Source organism: Silene latifolia, unplaced genomic scaffold (genome assembly GCF_048544455.1).
Source record: "Silene latifolia isolate original U9 population unplaced genomic scaffold, ASM4854445v1 scaffold_79, whole genome shotgun sequence".
Classification (NCBI taxonomy): Eukaryota; Viridiplantae; Streptophyta; class Magnoliopsida; order Caryophyllales; family Caryophyllaceae; genus Silene; species Silene latifolia.
Window position 1 is genome coordinate 2,722,456 of NW_027413701.1, and position 20,845 is coordinate 2,743,300.

Below are 20,845 nucleotides of genomic sequence, written 5' to 3' on the forward strand. Positions count from 1 at the left end.
TCGTGTACTTGCTGGTTTACACATTCTAACTCAGAGCTCTTCGCCATTAACGATTTTTTCCCCTCTCATTTACTCTCCACGCTTCCTTTGTGGGATGCTTGAGCTTCATTCTAGTCTCCTTCAGCTAATCTCGTGACTTTTTGTTTTCAATTTACCAGTACAGGTTAAATCTTGCAGCATACACAATTCCCTATACTTTCTTTCTTAGCTACTGTATTTCTCAAATTCTTTCAACACTTGACCTATGAATCGTCCAAAAAAAAACACTTAGACCTATGCTAAGTAATTAAGACTAATAATGTCTGCTAAACCATCAAAATAAATAGCATTGACCAAGCAAGTTAAATATTCTTTGTACTCATCAAAATAAATAGAAGAAGTTCCAGGGATAGGTAAATAAATTTTAGGGATGAAGGGAATACTACTCAAAGCGTTTTTATAACTTGTCCGGAAATTACTCGATTGAAAGTGACATCTACACGAAATAACTCGGCCCAAAATAATTCAAATCCAAAATGTGTCACCCCAATATTAATCTCATTAAGTTTCTAGATAATCTCGTTTAAATTACTAGATACATACAAACCTATAATTTACTACATACACTCCTTTAAGTTACTAGATACACATGTTTAACTAATTAGATACACTCTTATAAGTTACTAGATACATTTGCTTAACTAGCTAGATGCACGTGTTTAAGTTAGTAGATACATACCAATAGCTTGATAAATACACTCTTTTAAGTTATTAAACACATTTTATCTTTACCTAACTAGATACACTCATTTATCTTGCTAGATACACATATATGGGTAGCTAAATACACCCCTTTAAATTACTAGATATATACCTTTAACTAGCTAGATACACTCCTTTAAGCTACTAGATACGCACCTTTAATTAGCTAGATACATTTATTTAACTTAATAGATATATATATATATGCCTTCAAGTTGTAACCCTCCTCTAAATTATTAGATACATTTCTCTATTATGTTACTTTTTTGCTTCTGTGTATTACATAGACTTATGCATTCATTTGAATGTGGACAAGTCGTGATCACTTTTTTGCATTGGTTATGTATCGCAAATTTCGAAAATGAAATAAATAACAGAATTATCAACGTTTGCTTTTGCAAGCCATATGAGAAAGTTCATTCTTGTATCAAATCTTCCACGTGATCTAAATTTGCTATGTGAAGTTTGTTTTGTTTGAGAAATGCCGTGAATATATTATTACTATGCAGAACATGGTTCTTGACACCTAGATCATAACGAACGTAATGCAAGTAGCAAATTGAGACAATATTTCTTGATGCTGTGGGTAGCAAATTGAGACAATATTTCTTAATGCAGCTTGTTATATTTGGCAGAAAATGTGTGTTGTTCAACTTCTTTTGCCAACCGCAATATGCTGTCATTCCAATCTACTGGCACGAGCATAAGAGCTTGTGTAATCAGGACCGGTAACTCTCCAGACAGTCGGATCGTGAACTGAGATAGACTGATCGCTTTGTTCAAACGTATTCAGGATTCCATATTGGAAGGAGAATCTGGCATCAGGACTAACATGAGGTCTAAACATGCCGGATGAAGCGGATAAATTGTTACCCAATCCACAACTCTCATCCAACAACAAGCTAACTTAACTCGCCCTACCATCCAACAACTCTAATAACATCTGCAAGTAAGAAATATACTATTGTATTAGATTCACACACAGGTTCAAAACACCCAATAAGTATAGGTAAAGGGAATTTTATGTTTCTTGGCCACAAGTTCCTTTCCATTTACATATGGACCCAACTGATCAATCGGGACAAAGTCAAAGTAACTTTGTTTCCGGAATGAATACACCTTCATCTCTGGCTTCCTCGACAAGGGAGTACTCATTTAGGGTCATTTCATAATCAATCATTAAGCACGGTCATGTACTGCTTGTTAGCCACTTTCAGACTTCCCTTTTGATATGTAATATGCCCTCCCCATTTGGAAGGTGTCGTAGAACTTTCTCGCAGGTTCATTGAACATTGTTGCTTGTATTTGAGTACCCTATATGAATACAGAAATTAACAAAAAAACTCAAATCAATGAAAGAAATACTAATGAAACAAATATCATGTAAATTCCGACTCATAACAACAAAACTAATGAGAGGACTTTTTCCTCTTACCAAGTCTCTTTACCAATCGAACACTGGTACTCATTATAACTAACACAAAATATTAACACAAGCACACAATTAATAGAAGCTTGCAAAAATATACGGGCCATGAGGAAAAAAGATAGTAGAACCAATGAAAGCTGGTGGTAATCATCCTTGAGGAGAGTTAGGAGACGGTTCGAGAGTACCGGTAGCACTTACGCCGAGACATTGGCAGGGAATTTCAGACCATTGACACAATGAGAACCTATAGTGCAAAAAAAGTAGAATTGTCCTTAACTGTTCAGGGTCCTTTTATATGGGCCTTTTGTGATCACCATATCATCTACTTCAGTTTTACAATTCTCATAATCATCCTCTGACGTTACAATGGCCACGGTATGCTCGTCGGTTTTAAAGTTGAAAACTGCAAAAAACAACGAAAGGTTAAGAACTCAAGGGGAATATAACATGATCTCTGTAAAAGAACAAGATGTAGTAACCCATACAATTAAAGGGGATGCTACAAACATAAACAAAGAATTATTCTCAAAATGTTCTCTTGACATTAATGGTCAGTTGTCACACGGAACTGCAAAGTGGGGTGGGGGTAACAACGGATGAATATACTCAAGGGAAAATGAAGTCAGCTATCAAAATGAAGTATCGGTTACTGATATATCACAAGAATTAGGGCCAGTACTATTGAAGGTTTTCAAATCATATTGTCTTTTTTAAGGTTCCAGTGGGGTTGGAGTCAGTTTCAGGTTTCAGGTGGCTTCTGCGACGGAGAAAAGTCAGTTTACTGGTTGTACCTGCTAAGAGTAGTGTACTAGCTTAAACATACTAATATAGAAGTACGACAAACTAGCAAACCTTACCAGCTGTACGATACAGTATTAACTCGGTGCAAACAGCAAGGTAAATAGAGGTTGAATGTACTTCACAATATTAGATAGCCATTTTATATCATAAGATATAGTTATGATATAAAATACATCACCACCACTTGGATGAAGCACCATTATAAGTCAAATACATGAAACCAATATGCATCGACGTGTTCAGATGTTTAGCTATGAAAACAACACGATTATAACCGTATCATCAGTATCAAAATGTCATGAGTACAAGTACAACCATCGTCAAAATGGCATGACTGGTATCCTGGTTTGAAATAAATCAAATTAAAAATTGCACATTTACTTAAAAAAGGGTAAAAACACCTTCATACTTGAGCATCCCACTTCAGTTAGTGTGTTGATCTATTGTCGAAAAAATGGCAAAAATATCAACTCATTAGGAAAAAAGAGAAACTAAAAAAAGAGAAAACTGAGGCAACAGTGAATCAGATACAATGAACTGAATTTGCGAATGGCGACCAATCTATGGCAGTGACAGCTCCAGATACATAAGTCGATTTGTGTATCTTGTAGTACTAGCTTTTGTATCTGCGGTCATATATTATGCAACCAACAATCACCACCTCACGACCACCATCAGTGATTAACCGTACCCAGGGCAAAATTGTAGTGAAGGGCAAAGCAATAGAAAAGCAATACACAGGCAAAACATGTTCCTGACCAAACTGATATCCTACAAAGTTCCAACTTGATTGCACCATGTATAAAGACAATCAATTTGAAAGATCATACAAAAATTGTAGTTCACGAATCTTCTTTAAAATGAAAAATAAACGACAACAATGAGCTAAACTTATAACAAAATCATACGAAGAAATAGACAAACTCTCAGGGCACTGCCTGTAACCAAAGTACCTTATTTTATCTTCTTCGTAATCCTTTCACCAGAGTTCGTCTTACCTTGATTCACAGGGCTAGAAATAAACCATAGAAGTCGTCTTAAAAGTACCAGATACAATAAATACACATGGTATTACCATCGGATACACATGGTATTACTACTAGATACACAAATCGATTTGTGTATCCAGTAGTAATACATGTGTATCCGGGCTGATATTTTTTGTATCCACGATCTAAAGATAACTACGACCACCCCACCTGGCCACCGTTACTATCACCGTCAACACACCCGATATTAATTCATGGTATGCCTAACATAGCAAAAAATTTCAATTTGTTTGTGCATCATCCAATTAACTCTATGGAATAGCAGATTAATCTTCCAATTTAATTGAAAAAAGAGTGAATTTCTGAAATATTCCACTAGAAGAACCCTACAAGAGGGATTCGGACTAGTGAAAATCAAGATCTGAAAATCAAAATCCTCAAAGAAAAGCAAATTGAGGGATTTGAATGATGAAAAGATGATCCTAATTAAAGGGAAGGTAAAAGGATGATGCACAAACAAATTGAAATTTATTTGTGATGATTTCAGAAAGGTAGTTGAAGAGCTTGGAGGAGCGTCGTTTGTTAAGCTTGTGGAAGGAAGCAACTCAGCCTCCGTCAGTGGTCGACTTCCGGTGGCCCTGGTGGTCGTCAATGGCCAGAGATGTTAATTATGAAAATGAGAGGGTGGTGCGTCGGTTTTTTAGCTTAGTCGGGTTCACCGGAGGGGTGAGTCGGGTCAGGTGCACCGACGAACTGGGTTCTCCGGCATATGTGAGGTCGACCCTTGGTGGTGGACGCTGATGGTGGTGGAATACAGAGGGGGTAGGTTGGGTTTGTTATGTCGGGAGTTGGAGATCTAATTTGGACGATTGGTGTTTTCAATATAAGGATGGTAGCTCAGTTCGCATAGTTGTACCGCAAACTTTAGTTAGCACATGGAGACGACCATATATATATATATATATATATATATATATATATATATATATATATATATATATATATATATATATATATATATATATATAAATTATGTAATTTTATCTTAGTATGGCTTAGTTTTTAATTGGTATTACCCGTAATGAAAGGGAATATCGATTCGGTTGTAATTTTAATGTGATCTTGCATCACCGTCTTGTAATTTAATAGATTTAAATTTTTATTACAAATGTATAATAGGAATAGCTCTATATTTTTATTATTATTTTGTAGTTCGGAGTTTCCCAAAGACGGAGCCATTCGGAAAGGAGTTTCGATCAAGACAGTGTTTCCTTGGGAGGCTGTCACTTGAAGTTCAAGGGACCATTGGAGTTGGTTTCCAAATTTGTAATAGAATATTAGATTTTCTATTTTAGGAAGGTCATACTAGGAAATTTATTTATTGCTTTGCATTTTTATTTATATGTTACATGCATTGCCAAATCGCCATAACATCACATGCATTTATATATATATATATATATATATATATATATATATATATATATATATATATATATATATATATATATATATATATATATATATATATATATATCGTTTTTCTCTTTGTGTCGATTATAATTATCGTAGTTCACTAATGTAGTTCACATAAAAGTTGATAGATAATAAATCGACAAGACCTTTCACATATTTAAAATTGAGATTAGCCTTTCCAAATATTAGGACCCATGAATCCCTTTGACATTTGGGGTAGATTCGATTTCCCGTGGTACTTTCATTTTTCATCGAGTAAATGGGGTAATAACAAGTTATTACACGCGAAATTTGGTCGGTCTCAACGGGACATGAAGACTAGTCTTATGTTTCGAGGCTAGAGATGAACTTAACGTAATTTCATCGACCGAGAGTTCTAATTATAGAATCGGTTAAGGAGTTAACCCACCGAGTTATATTAGTGAGGGATGTATCAGTTTCCCGTGTCCGAGTTAATATGGATTTGGATCTCGGAATCATTTACATAACTGGGTGGAGGTCATTATAAATGCTAAAACATGCTAAAATGTTTTCATAGATTAACGATGAATATTTCTTTTCCCACTATTTTGTTGTTTTATGTTGTTCTTTATCATTTCTCCTATTAATATACGATATCAATTCGATTGTAACACGAGTCTCCATTAAACCACTATTACTAACGACAAATAGAATCTCTTTCTAAATCCTCTAATGAACCGTATCATAGGTAATAGACTAGCTCCATAGGAATCATTCTATTCCATAGAACTCGATATGAATCGTCCTATGCAAATTTAAGATTAGTATCTTAAAATTCCCTACATACCTATAATCTATGAAAACAAAGAACATATTTTAAAATTCTGGAAAAGTAAAAACTTTAGTTTTATTTTACTTTTTTCGAGAAAATCGTCATTTTTATTAAAATATATCTCTATTACCCAGAAAAAACTAAGCACATATATTTTTTGTATGTCTCATCGTTTCATAAAAAAATAAATAAAAAACATTATATATATATTTTTCATTTCGTAAAGAATTATTAACAAATTTAAGAAAATATTCAGTTTTTTAATAAAACATAAATATTTTTATTCTTATGAAATAATTTAAAATTTTCTGTAATTGATGCTAATTCATTATTTTAAATTTTGATTTCATTGTTAACTTTTATTTTGATTGTATATATTGTAACAAGTGTAATCAATTTCACTTATGTAATATGATAAATTGAATTTATCATGAGATTTTGAGTAAGGGGCTTAATTTCACCTTTTGCATAACTTATGGGGCCTAATTGCTACAATTCAAACTTAAGGGGTTTAATCTCACGATTAGCCAGAGTAATGGGGCTTAATTGCCATTTTCGCGTATATATATATATATATATATATATATATATATATATATATATATATATATATATATATATATATATATATATAATTAAGATCACATGAGTCCACCCTATCTTTTTGAGTCCGTGAGTCCATGATACAATATCATACTTTATATTAAACAATATCACAGCTTATATTTTAAAAAAAAATCGAAAAAAAAAATTGAAAAAAAAAAATTTGATAAAAAAGTCGTGATATTGTTTTGTAATACAATATCACACGTTATACTAAACAATATCACAGCTTACATATTTAAAAAAAAAAATACTTTTTCGAAAAAAAAAAAAAAAATCGTGATATTGTTTTGTAATACAATATCACACGTTATACTAAACAATATCACATCTTACATAAAAAAAAAAAAGAAAAAAAAAAACTTTTTCGAAAAAAAAATGAAAAAAAAAGTTCGAAAAAAAAACCGTGATATTGTTTTGTAATACAATATCACACGTTATACTAAACAATATCACAGCTTACATAAAAAAAAAAAAAAAAAAAAAAAAAAAAAAAAAAAAAAAACTTTTTCGAAAAAAAAAATTTGAAAAAAAAAAATTCCGAAAAAAAAAATCGAAAAAAATTTTGAAAAAAAAAATTCGTGATATTGTTTTGTATAGTGCGTGATATTGTTTTATGGACTCATGGACTCAAATATATAGGTGGACTCACCGGATCTTGCCTCTCTCTCTCTCTCTCTCTCTCTCTCTCTCTCTCTATATATATATATATATATATATATATATATATATATATATATATATATATATATATATATATATATATAGGGTCGGGGTCAGGTGCGAACTAAAGTACGGTGCGAACCGTACGAACTACTCAGATACACAGTATAATACTTTCAGATACACGTACTACTATACTCAGATACACATCGTATAACTACTAGATACACCTGGTATTACTACGAGATACACATGTATCCCGTAGTAATACGATGTGTATCCGGGCCGGTGTTATGTGTATCTACCGCCCCCACCACCACTGAAAACCACACCACCACCGCCACCACCACTAATAATCACACCACCGCCACCACAACTACCACCACCGCCACCGACATATATAAGATCATAATCAAGATCTAGAAATTCAACCCAATCTCGGCATTCAAATTTCCCGTCTGACAACGACAACTGCTCGAGACCTCTATCTAACACCACACCCTCCCACTACCACCAACAACAAAACCCATCACGACCACCCCACCTCAAGTCATCCCCTGCAACAACCCAGAAACACGCCGGCAATGAGACAACACAACGCCAACCTCCGGTCCCACTATCGAGAATCCAAATTTGATATTTTATCTTTTACATCTCAAATAGAATCCAAATTTGACGAGTATAGCTAAAAATTGGCGACACCACATCACCACAATCGCTTCACGCATCCACCGGCAGCAGTGGCGACCCCAACATCACTACAATGAAACTCGGAATCGGAACCCGAGTTGAATCGAGACCAGATCTGATAGCAACCACTGCTAGCCCTTCAATTCGAGCAACCCAGCCTCGATAACCGCCGGAGAGAATGACGAGGCTGAGTATGTCCGGCGTCGGAGTCGGCGAGCTGAGTGAGCGGGGTTAGAGATGAGGAGAGAGGAAGGATAGAAAGATTATATATGTCGGGAACGAGGAGTGATTGGAGTTGAAATGGGGAAGATGGGTGATTGGAGTTGATATGTCGCCGGCGTGTTTCACCGGTGATGACATGAAAAGGGGTGATTGGAGTTGAAATGGAGGAAGATGGGTGGGGGGCTGCTGATGAATGGATAATTAAGGGAGTTTGGTTCACGTGTGTTTTGGTTTTTATGTTAGTTCGCACAGTTCGCACGAGATCCTATTTCTATATATATATATATATATATATATATATATATATATATATAAGTAGTACTTGGTCAAAATTTGTTTTGATAATATCTTCTATGCATCCACGGTTCAAAAGTCTTATTGCTCAAAATTAAACACTTGTCATCTAGCACTTAAGTCATTAAAAACATGATAATGTGAAATTGGTAAATTGATTTATTAGAAATTTTGATTGACCAAATACCACAATAAAGTTCATCCTTGTGAAGGATTAACTAGGAATTTATATGAAGATAAGTCTTCATCAAGTAGAAATTCTTGAAGTGAGTGGGAGCAATAAAAAGTAAGTACATGTCTTAATTGTTAAGGATAGAACTAGGCTCGAAAGAGAAGGTGCTAGACACTAAAATAAAGACAAAACCCAAATAAGTAAAGATCAAGGAAGTTGGTTGTATGACTCCAACATATTCCTTCTTGAATATCAATGACATTGACATTGTATTCTTGCGAATTATCACGTCATGAGTATTTGATATAAATCTGTGAATCATGTTAGAAATTGCCACATTTCAAGATTATGAAATATGGCAAAAGGATGTCAAAACCACCTTTCTAAATGGGTATTTAGAGGAGGAGGTTAATTATAATTACAAAATGTTGTGAATTATATTAACATGACCCATTTTATACACACGTTATTATGAATTACTAGATAATTTATAATATGTAATTTAATTAATTTATATAATGATTAATTGTTAAATATGCATTAATATAATTAATTGCTTGATTACATGCTACATGTAACATATTCTGTGTGACAATTGGCATTTGACAAAATAAAATGGATTTCCATTTTATGAAATGGACCGAAAATGGAAGGGGTTTTGGGGATCGTGGGGGTGTTTATTTTAATTATAAAACTAGACATCATCATAACCCTAAAAGATAGCTTTGCATGCCTATGTTTTAGATAATAGAAAACGCAAAAAGTAAAGGCCATGCATTGGCCTTGGTTCCACCCGGCCTCCAACCGGCACCACCCCACCTAAAAAGAGAACAAGTTTCTCTTATATATTATTTATTTTCATTCATTCTTATGAGATGATGATTTTCTATTCTTCCATATTCTCTCTTAAAAATACATAAATTAGTTTATGTAATAAGTTTTGTTCTTAGATCTAATATCACAAACATATTACTAAGTGTGTAGTAATTTTTATTAGATTAAAATTTAAGGTAAACTATTTATATTATCTAGTTAATAATATTAGTAGGATTTTGGGATAGTCTTGGAACAATTGAAAGGAGGTTCTCATACTATTGGGACAAAGATGATCATCCATTTACTTTGAGCTCAAGAACAAGTAAAGAAAGGTGTTCTTGCTTGTGCCCATTTCCGTCTCATCGCCATTGTAAAAAAAACCGTTTTCTCCTCATTCTTGTTTTATGTTATGCATGCACTAGATTCACAAAGACTAATCAATGGTTAATTTGGATCTAATTAAAATGAGTTTTATTAAGGGGTTAATTAATCCTTTCATTCTCGACATAAAATTGAAATACCACTTAGATATTTCTCTAATATTTTAAACATTAATTAAGTTGTTGTATCAAATAAAATTTTATTTTCTCGAAATTATACTAGAAAACTATAGTTTCGGATCGCATCGGATATCCAAATGTTTTAATTAAAATATCAATATCCAAACCAAATCCAAAGATTTCGGATCAGATGTCCAAACCAAACTTAACTTTCGGATCAGATATCCAAAAATTCGGATAAGATTCGATCAGTTTGGATAATCAGATATTTTGTTCAACCCTAGCATCCATCATACCAATTAATAGATTATAACACCAGTTGTATGGTTTAGATATTGAGTTTTGTACTAAAGTTTTCGAGTTTTGTTTTAAAGATTTTGAGCTATATTGTTAAGTTCTCAATTCACACAGTTAAACATAAAAAAAAAACTTTTGAAAAGTTCAAAAAAATTACACATAAGCTCAGATAAATGTATAGTAGTTGTACAATGCTTAGAGGTATAGTGATATTTGTACCATCAGACATGAGCGGGCTTGAATTTCCAGCTGGTTTTCAGATACTTAATTGCTTAAATCCTAAAAAGGCATGAGCCACACCAACGAGGCCCTGTGGCAACAAAGCGCAAGACGCGAGGTGAAAGTGTAGAGATGCACTGCTTTGAAACAAGTATATAAATGCTTTTTTATAGGACTTTTCACTTGCTACATAAATCTAAAACAAAATAACTGATTCCAAAGGTCAATTCAAATAACTATCAAGCATTAGAGCAATCTTTTTAGATAATTAATTGCTGAAATCCTAAAATTTTGCATGAGGCACACCAACGAGGGCCTGTGGCGACAGAGCGCAAGACGCGAGGTGAAGGTGTGCATATGCACCGTTCTGAAACCAAGTATATAAATGTTTTTTTATAGGACTTCTCACTTGCCGCATAAATGTAAAACAAAATACTTGGTTCCAAAAACCAATTCAAATAACGATCCAGCATAAGAGCAAGCTTTACCGAGTAGGAAAAGAAATCACTATGTTATGGATGTGTCTTGATATATTAGGCGATAGGCGACTATTCCATTTCTCTTACTGTTTTATCCTTTTATTTGATTCAAATCATGCCTTAACGAGACGCTTTGGATACAATAAATTCCTAGACTAGAACCCTTTTTTGGTGAACGGATGTAGTACTTGACTACAAGTACATATGTTCATAGATGGAGTAAGGAGGGTTTTAGCAAAAAAACTCGACTAAAAAAACAAATTCTTTGTTACAATCTTTCATTCTTATCATTCGCCGGGCTCATGGCCATGCCAAGTTACTTATTCTTGTCGTTTTCCGTTCGGAATATCAACCACCCTAGGCTGTAGTCACACTCCACCGCATCACTAACCTTAAATTTTTGGTATATCATTATATTTATTGTTCCAATTGTCGTCTATAAACAACCCAAACAAACCATGTCGTACACAACTTTTTTCAATTTATAATGTGAACTGAGGCATTTTATGATAACTTACCACTCTCTTTGTCAATCAAACGATTTTTCAGCCTTAGACAACTACATACCTCATCAAACACAAAATTGAATCAAATGCATCCACATTTGATAACACGAAGAAAATAAAAGGCTTCGCTAGCTGCTGATCCCAGAGTTGTCTCGTACAGCGTGTTAAAAGCATTTTTAAATAGATAAAAGCCAAAATTTGTGGGTAAGGGGTTGTAGCCCGAGCGAAAAGGGAGCGTGTCAGCATTTTTTGGTACCGAAAACTTCGTGACATCTTCAAAATCATCAACTACACACTAATTATTCTTACCATTTTCTATAATCCCCACACAATACACATTAGGTTTGAATATTAGTAAACTAACCCTAACTAGGCCATCAAATTTCAAACAAACAAACAACCATAAATGGGTTTATGTACATGTCAGGCCGTGACAAAAGTATTTGGAGTTTGCCGAGGAGCCGTCCAACCAATCAGTCCATGCTCGGCGTTAGTTGGACTAAATTTCAAGATTAAACCAATGTGATTTCTAAGTTGCATAATAAATCCCAGAAAACTTAAGGCAATATAGAGACAATTCGTCCTCAAGTCAAATGTAAACAGATTCTCGGAAGAAATTTCATCAAGAAATGTGTCTATTTTGTTTTTTCCCTCTATACCTCAACTTGGGCGCCATATATAGGAGTTTGCAACCAAACCAATAAAAACTATCGAAAACAAGAAAGCGATAAAATAACAAAATACTTAAAGAACTTAACAAATATTTTATGGCGCAAGACAACTTTTCCCATGGCAAAAAGTCATTTGCGCCATGATTTAGGTTACAACCATGACTAATAATCATTCTTGTTATGAACTATGACATACTTGTGGCGAAATTATATTTAGCCACATATTATTCCGTGGTAATTATTTTTTTAGCCACGACTTTACATCTTGTCCACGACAACATATTTGTTTAACCACAAAGCTAGCAACAAACAACCATGCTGAAAATCTCTTTAGGCTTAAATAAAGATATGTTCATGTTATGGGAAGCCTAAAAATTACTTTTTTTTTTTTGAAAAAAGAAATACAAAATTTGAATAAAACTTAACTAAAAGTAGATAATATGAAACAAATTTAAATATAATTTTATAAAATATTTTGAATAATTTAATAAATATTTGGTATTCTTTTATTTAATTTAGTAAGAAATTTTAAACTTTTATAAAATCATACACAGCTAATGAAAATTTTTATCATCTAAATTTTTGATTTTTTTTACAAATCAGAACTTTGTTTTCGGTTTATTCATATCAACAATAATTTAATAAATAAATCTGAATATATAATTTTATTTTTTAAAGTCGTAAATTTCTCTTAAATTGCTTTTTTTTTTGTTAAAAATTTATAAACTTGAATAACATTCTTAAAAGACCGTATCATTTTTAAAGACATAGTATATCAAATTAAATAACTAACATATTTTTCACCAATCATTGAGAAGCTTAAAACTAATATATTGTTAAACTGTTTCATTCAAAAATTGATTTATAACTTTATTTATAAAATATATATAGAAAAACATGAATTTGCGATAAAATTTAACTTGTTAAAAAACAAATTTTGGAGATTTTTTTAGGAATAAAAAAAAAGACAATTGTATTAAAAAAACTGATATTTAATAAAATATTGTTAAAAAAAATCAATACAGAGAATTTTTTTATCGAAAATGAGTGCTAATAGAGAAAAGTAAAATAGAGATTATAATAACAAAGTCACATGTGTAAATAATTTGAAAATTTTGAGGAAAGAATCGCTCAAGAATAACGAAGAGAAATCATTTAATAGTAAACATAAATTCTGTACGACGATCTTTTATGTGTGTTTTTTTTTTTGACGATCTTTCATGTACCCTCGAAGTTTTTGGTTTTCTACATTGTACCCCTCCTTTTTTTATGTTCTATGGTGTACCCCTAAACACTATACATTAGTCTATAACATGACCTTATTTATTGTCTTTGCTAACTTAATTTCTTAAATGACCTATTAAATCGTCTATTTATCATTCCAATTACTCGATAACCTACTCATTTACTTATTAGTTCGTCGAATTACTCATTAACTCACGAAATAGTATACGAAACTAACTTAAAGTTCCAAAAATCTTCATTATTATTTCATAACTCATAACATATGTTTTTAATAGTAGTTGATGCTTATTAAAAGTGATTTATTATGTTTCTCGTATAGAATGGTGATACAACATTAATAAGTCATAATAAAGGTCAAAGTATTGTCGTTTGATAGTGATAAAGTTAATGGAGAGTTAAACGAGGTTATGATGGAAAAAAACTAAGAAGTTTAGGGATACAATGTAGAATTAAAAAAAAGGAGGGGTACAACATAGAAAACCGAAAAACTCAGGGGTACACCGTAGAATATCCCTTTTTTTAAGAAAAAGAGATCAATTCATTAATAAATCGCCAAACGACACTTACAAGAGATAGGTATAATCGAAAACAACAATTCTAATAGAAGCCAAAAGACAAATTTCTCTCGTAAAACTAGGGATCTTAAAACATGATATGACAATTCGGCTCGTCCTTGTATCACTTTCTTCATGTAGCTTTTAAGGGGAATCCTTCGTTTGATTCATTGATGGAGAAAATCTACCTTTTATCGGCACCATAGATCGTCGGCGAATAACGCGTATCAATTGTAGAGTCGTGTGACAAATCATCAACAATTCACTCTTATCTATATTTCCAATAAAACAAAACCCTAGAATGATATAAAGGACATAAAAAACTCCAAAATTGGAGACAGACAAACGGATCTCACCAAAAGGGAGACTTTTATTAATGGATTCATAAATTTTCATACTAATAATTGATAAATAAAACTTGGAACTTTTATGGGGCTTACCATCGATTAATGGTCGATGGAATCCCCGAATTTGATTGTTGGAGGCTAGGGTTTTTAGAGAGAAAAAGGGGGTGAGAGAAAGTAGAGTGATACCGTCATTTAGTACCAAAAATAAATACCTAAAACTACTAACAGAAGTTAGCGAAAGTAGGATCGATCTCAACAAGGAGATGAGAAAATGTCTTCTAAACTAAGTCCGTCTGAGTCACTATTTCTTGGGGGTTTGAAGGTTTGTTCTAATCTATAAAGGTCAAAAGAGAGAAGAGAGTAGATAAACGTAAAGGAGAAAGTTGATAACAAACAAGCAGAGAGAAAACAGCTAAGACAGTCGGTTCACCATGATTCTTAAGAAATGTAGTCTAGGGTCTTAGGTCAATGCAAATTCGATCTACGGGGTAGTGAAAAGGTCCTTCCGGTCCGCTATTCGCCATAAGACAATTCTAACTTAGCTTCCGCCCTCATTAGAATGCCCTAATGTTCATTGCAGGTCTTACCTATTCTAATCTTCCGATCTAGGTCAAGGTATACGGAGGTTAATTATCTAATTGCGTCGACTCAAGTAGACAAGAACAATTATATGCAGCGATTAACAACATATATCTAATTCGCATCAAGTTCTAATCACCTATTCATAATTCCCTTAAAATCATGGCTCCCCTATGTCTTAGCAAAGGGAATTAGCTATGCATAATTATCAAGTAAACAACAACAATACATAAACTAGTAGAAATCAACATAGTGCGAGTCTAAAAGAGAGAATAACAACAATAAAGATTAATTTAAAGAAAGCAATAGATCAAAGCTATTAATTAAGGATTAAGAGTAGAGAGTACCGATTACAGAGAATGAAAATATAAAATTAGGGTTACAAAATACAAAGTTCTCAGAAAGAGTGATAGATAGAGTAGTCGAAGAAGAGAGAGAGAAGGAGAGAGAGATGTTATGACTACCGTCATAATTATATAATCCTAATTACAAAAGGAAATCTCGAAAATTAACTCGAGATCCGCATAAAAGAGAAACTCCCTTGATCGAGTGAAATGAAACCACTAGATCGAGAGGAAAACTTGACAATCTGTTCGATCGAATAAACACACTGCTCGATCGAAGACTTCAGAGAATAGCTATCTCGATCGAGTAGATGAAGAGCTCGATCGAGTGATTCCTGGAGGATAAAGCATTCGATCAACCATTATCAGTAGCAAAATGGATCGATCGAGCTATATAAGCACGAGTGGACTCTTTGATGTCTTCCGAAGCCACTTCACGCATCTCTAAGTGACAAATTCCAATCTCCGATTCTTTGTTCTCCAAAATGCATAAAATTAGGACAAATTCCGGCTCGATTTCGCTCCTTTCTGGTTCATACCTGCAATTTATACAAGACAAACCAAAGTAGACTATACGAGGGCATTTGTAGCTAGATAGCACATAAATAACAAAGAAATGCAAGTAAAAATAATGTAAAAACCTTATATAAAATACACGCATCAAATATCCACAAACGAAACCTTTGCTTGTCTCCAAGCAAACTATGAATGTAACTAAAGACAACTAATGGAACGGGACCAACTCATCAGCTACAAATTGTCCACCCAAACCAATATAATGCAACAACTAACAAAGTGGCAACAAGTAAGTACAAACGAGTTAAATCAATGTCTCAAACTATCGAACCGTCAACCTTGCAAGACTCATAAATATCGGACTCTCACGGGTCCCTCAACACACAAATTAAGCACATGGTGAGTATATCAAAAGGAGATAGAAAGAAGTATAGACACTCACCTAACTCAACCTATAAGAACATGCATACAGTCTAACATGAATATAGTCTCTACAACCGTACATATGCATTCCAACCAACTAATGACCAAAACACATGCAGAGGACTTACATATGGGTAAGTGAGGTAATGGGTAAGAAGGGGCTAAAATGAATTTGGAAATATGGAGTTAGTAGCCAAACTAGTAGCAACAGATCCAAATTTAGAAACACTTCCAAACTTTGTACTCAATATATATATATATCAATTCAAAACAGTGCTAATTTGTAGCCCACAACTCACTAATCACCTATAAAATCATCAACTTCCCATAAGATGCAAATATAACATGTGAGCAGAAATCACAACATAGAATTTTCGGCTCATGATTTTCATAATTTTTCTTTTCTTTTTTTTCATATTCTTTTTTTTTTTCAATTTTTCATAAGTTTTTCTTTCTTTTCATTTTTTCATTCCCTTCGACATATCCACCAACTTCTCAAACCAGATATAACCATATTCCAATGAAACATTCCCAACAGCTACTATTACTAGCTCGGCTAGGATAGGCAGAATTATAGATTGTAGCTATATGGGACAAAATGGGCAATTTGGCTATGTGGAGCTCATGGGAAGAATGAAATAAAGGGAATTGCCTCTCCTAACATCTGTCACCAACCAAAGACCGAATGCATACAGGTACTAAGTAGACTGAATTCATGTTTATGCAATTTGTTGTTACATGCCTTATAGAGAGTACTACTCACATAGTCACATCCTATATGAAACTGGTCATGAATGTCACCAGTTTATCAAGCTCCACTAGTAGAAAAACCCCCTACGGTGGCGGTTATAAATGACCTTTTGTGGCGGTTTTTAGAGATTTAGGGTGCGTCGTTTATCACGGCGTCGTATAAACTTTACGGCGGTTGTAGGCGATTGTTGAACCGCCGCTATAGCTCTTCGATAGTGGCGATTGTTATACAAAACCGCCGTTATAAACTTATATAATACGGCGGTTGTTAGACAAGAACCGCCATTGTAATTCATCAATTGTGACGGTTATTTTCTGAAAACCGACACTATAGGTATTTCAATAATTACTTTGTACCACAACCCACCACGACAAGTTCCCTATAACGTCGGTTGTTGTTAAAGAACTGCCACTAAAGGTAGTTATGGCGTCGGTTGTTAATAAAAAACCGCCACTAAAGGCGAACTAATAGTGGTTTCATATTAAGAACCGCCGCCATTGATTTCTTTTTTTTAAAAAAAAAAAAAAATTATTTGCTACCAAAATTTCGATAGCAACCCCCTACGGATTTGAGAAGCCAAATAGCGAAATAAACAAAAAATACATACAAATGAATTCCAGCCAACATACTTGTATATCATCCGACAAGACAATAATGTCGAAGTTCAAAATTATACATCCAAGTGTATAAATAATCACAAACACATCTTAGTTAATAGACTTGTCAACATTACATATGGAAGTGTCCAGACTGACCGAGGGACAACAAAGGGATTGACGGAGGGCTGAATCAGTATTAAACAAACCTATGGATAACAAATAGTAATGCCAAAGCAGCTACAGTCTTTTCACCACCAGACAGTCGTTCCATACTTCCATATCACGGAAACGCTTTGTCAGAGGCATTGGCGTATATTTTATGCCATATAAGAATGGTTCATCCTCATTTTCCAGATTCAAATATGCAGTTCCGCCGAGAGGATGTGTGATGCTCCTAGTCAACTGTTTGTAGATCTTGTCAATGTTACTTGAGATATGGTTGAAGGCATCCATAAACTTCTTGTGTCTATTCAAGAGAAATAGGGAGATGATCAGGTAACAGTTTTCAGGAACAGAACTTCCTAGAACAAATATTGTTTAATAGTTTGCAGGAATAAGATTGAAACTTTGCTACAGCTCACTCATGCAGGTACTGGAGTTCAACCTAACAATAATAATCCAATTTCACATGTTTGCTATTAGGACATCCATGACACTATAAAACTCTACACCAAGGGAAAGCAGACATTGAAATGTAACCCTTTGTACCTTGTCGGATCTCTGATCAGGGACTCTGAAGCTAAAAATAGCCTTCAATCCAGGAGTAGGTTCGTCAATTGTGATCGTGGTGAAAAACTAAGGGAAAAGGGATGACAAGAGATCAAGGTTAGATTGATCACATCACAAGAGCCTAATATTAAAGAAAATCATATACAAGTCATCTAAAACACAGTGTCGTGGTAGTAAAACTGTAGTATATCTCGGTTTCAGACTTGGATAAACAATTATTTAAGCCTTATCTGGCCTTTTCAGTTTGCACTATGAATGAACCTCAAAATGAGATCTCAATAACCTTGAGAACTTTGATAACGCAGTGTGCTACGGTGTTGCGGCCACCAATGTTAAATATCATGCATATATAGTGCGACACTCCCACAGGTCAATTAAAATACATATTACTCACATTGGAGTTGGTATCAACTTTGAAATTATCAGTATTGTTTTTTGTTTATCATCTTGGCACCAACATCTGCAAAAAGCAACTCTCCCTTTTTTGTCCCAGTAGAAGTGATAGCCTACATAAACACGAAATAAAGAATCTAAACGTGGCTCACCTAAAATAAGCAACAAGCAAAATATAATAGACAACACAGGATATCAGAATACAAACCATTTTGACAACAATGGAGCAGCTAATTTTAATCACACAAAGATTGCGAGAAGCATATCAGTATTTTAAGTATTTTTCTGAAAATTTATACCTGCGTTCCCCATAGTGCAGAGCTGTCTAAAAATATAAACAATAAAACAATATCAAGCATCAACCGTGATAATCCCCAATTTCTAGGGTTTATCAAAATACAGACCTCATAATAGCAATACCAACCTGAAATTTTCAAAGAAACAATTAAGTTTCTCTATTATAAGCGCAAATCGAACCTAAAATAAATAAAAAATCCCCAAGTTCGAACCAAGTATGCAAAACCTAGAAATTTCGAATCGGATGAAGATGCGGAACGGAAGGTAGTGATGTAGAGTGGTGAGGCACAGGGGCTTTTTTCTATTTCGAATCCTAGTTTCCTCTGCCAATAAAAAAAAAGCGTTGCAAATTTCCTCTGTAACTCAAAGATAGTATATATAATACAAACTAATTAACAACACAGCCCCACTACATAGCATCATCAAACACAATTCAACCAAAATGTCTTAAACTCAGAAGGATCCTTGTACCCAAGTCAGTATCTAACCCTATGAAAGCAATTACATAGCATCCTTCAGCTTTCCTCTCCAGAAAATATTAATCTCATAGAAAGAATAAATCTTTGGCAAGAAACCCAATTGGCCATTTCATCATCAAACACAATATAATCAAAATTGTCTTAAACTTAGAAAACAAATTGTTGTTGGAAAAACTTAAAACACACTTATACCGAACTCAGTATCTAACCTCGTTAAGACGAACTGTACAAGACTGGAACGACAATAAAAACAGCAAGGACACTAATTCTTGAAAAAAATTCACAAATATAATCAATAGAATTAGGGTTTGGGACATTCAGTAGTGGGCTGGTCTTCAGCGAGAATAGACTTTAGCCATCACCAAGTATCTCATTTGTAACACAGACAAAATCAATTGAATAGAATACAAGTCTTCCACATAACTCTCCCTTTATGTCTTATACATTAACACTCCTCTTCACCAGTTAAATCAATCCCTTACAAATTCGGCACGAGTCAAGACTCTACTAACTAGCTTAGCTTATGCTGTTTTATCTAAAGAAAAATTTCAATAACAAAAACGTAAGTTCTCAAGAGCACCTTTGAACAATTAAGTGCGAGAAGCAGAAAAATAATTAGTGTATGGGACATGTTTGCATAATTTTCACTTACATATTCAGCATTATTTTATTAGTAGTTGGAGCGGGAACGTCTTTCCTTGAGTTGTCTTAACCAACATATCTGCTTTTTGCCTCTCCAAGCAGTTGAACAAAATGAAACAATAAGAAACTGATTAACAACCAGAGTGAGTGGCTTAGCGAATTGAAGAGGATGTTAAGATGAGGTGCAAGCCTCTTATACATCATCCTGTATTAGGAAAAGTAAAAGTTGAGTTGCGAGCGAGCGAGTAAAAGTCTGAATTCTATTGATTCTACAAACACATAATGTTGGTTTTGGCAAGCAAATCTCAAATTAAAGTTACAGTCTAGTATGGTTGGTTCCACAGTTACATGAGCACGGTAAATCATGAAAAGTTAACAGTTATACAGCCTGTATCACAACATGACCAGAGACGATAATAACAGAAATATTGGTCAAAAAAATTCAGTGAAGCCATAGAATTAAGGAACATAGAGCATATTGTGTCTCCCAGTTGCAAAATATATATATACTCTCAGATACAATTAGAAGCAATCATAATTGTAAGGAAGGTTATAAAGCATCAATAGTCAGAACGGCAATATCACA

At 33.7% G+C, this 20,845-nt stretch overlaps 1 long non-coding RNA gene across 1 annotated transcript; it reads right to left on the reverse strand.

The window, feature by feature from the left end:
• Positions 1–1,691: 1,691 nt before the first annotated feature.
• Positions 1,692–4,818, reverse strand: LOC141640386 (uncharacterized). Its single transcript, XR_012542979.1, has 3 exons — positions 3,925–4,818; positions 2,448–2,573; positions 1,692–2,055 (listed from the first exon to the last, which is right to left on the reverse strand). It is a non-coding gene; the product is annotated as an uncharacterized LOC141640386 (long non-coding RNA).
• Between the last annotated feature and the right edge of the window lie 16,027 nt (positions 4,819–20,845).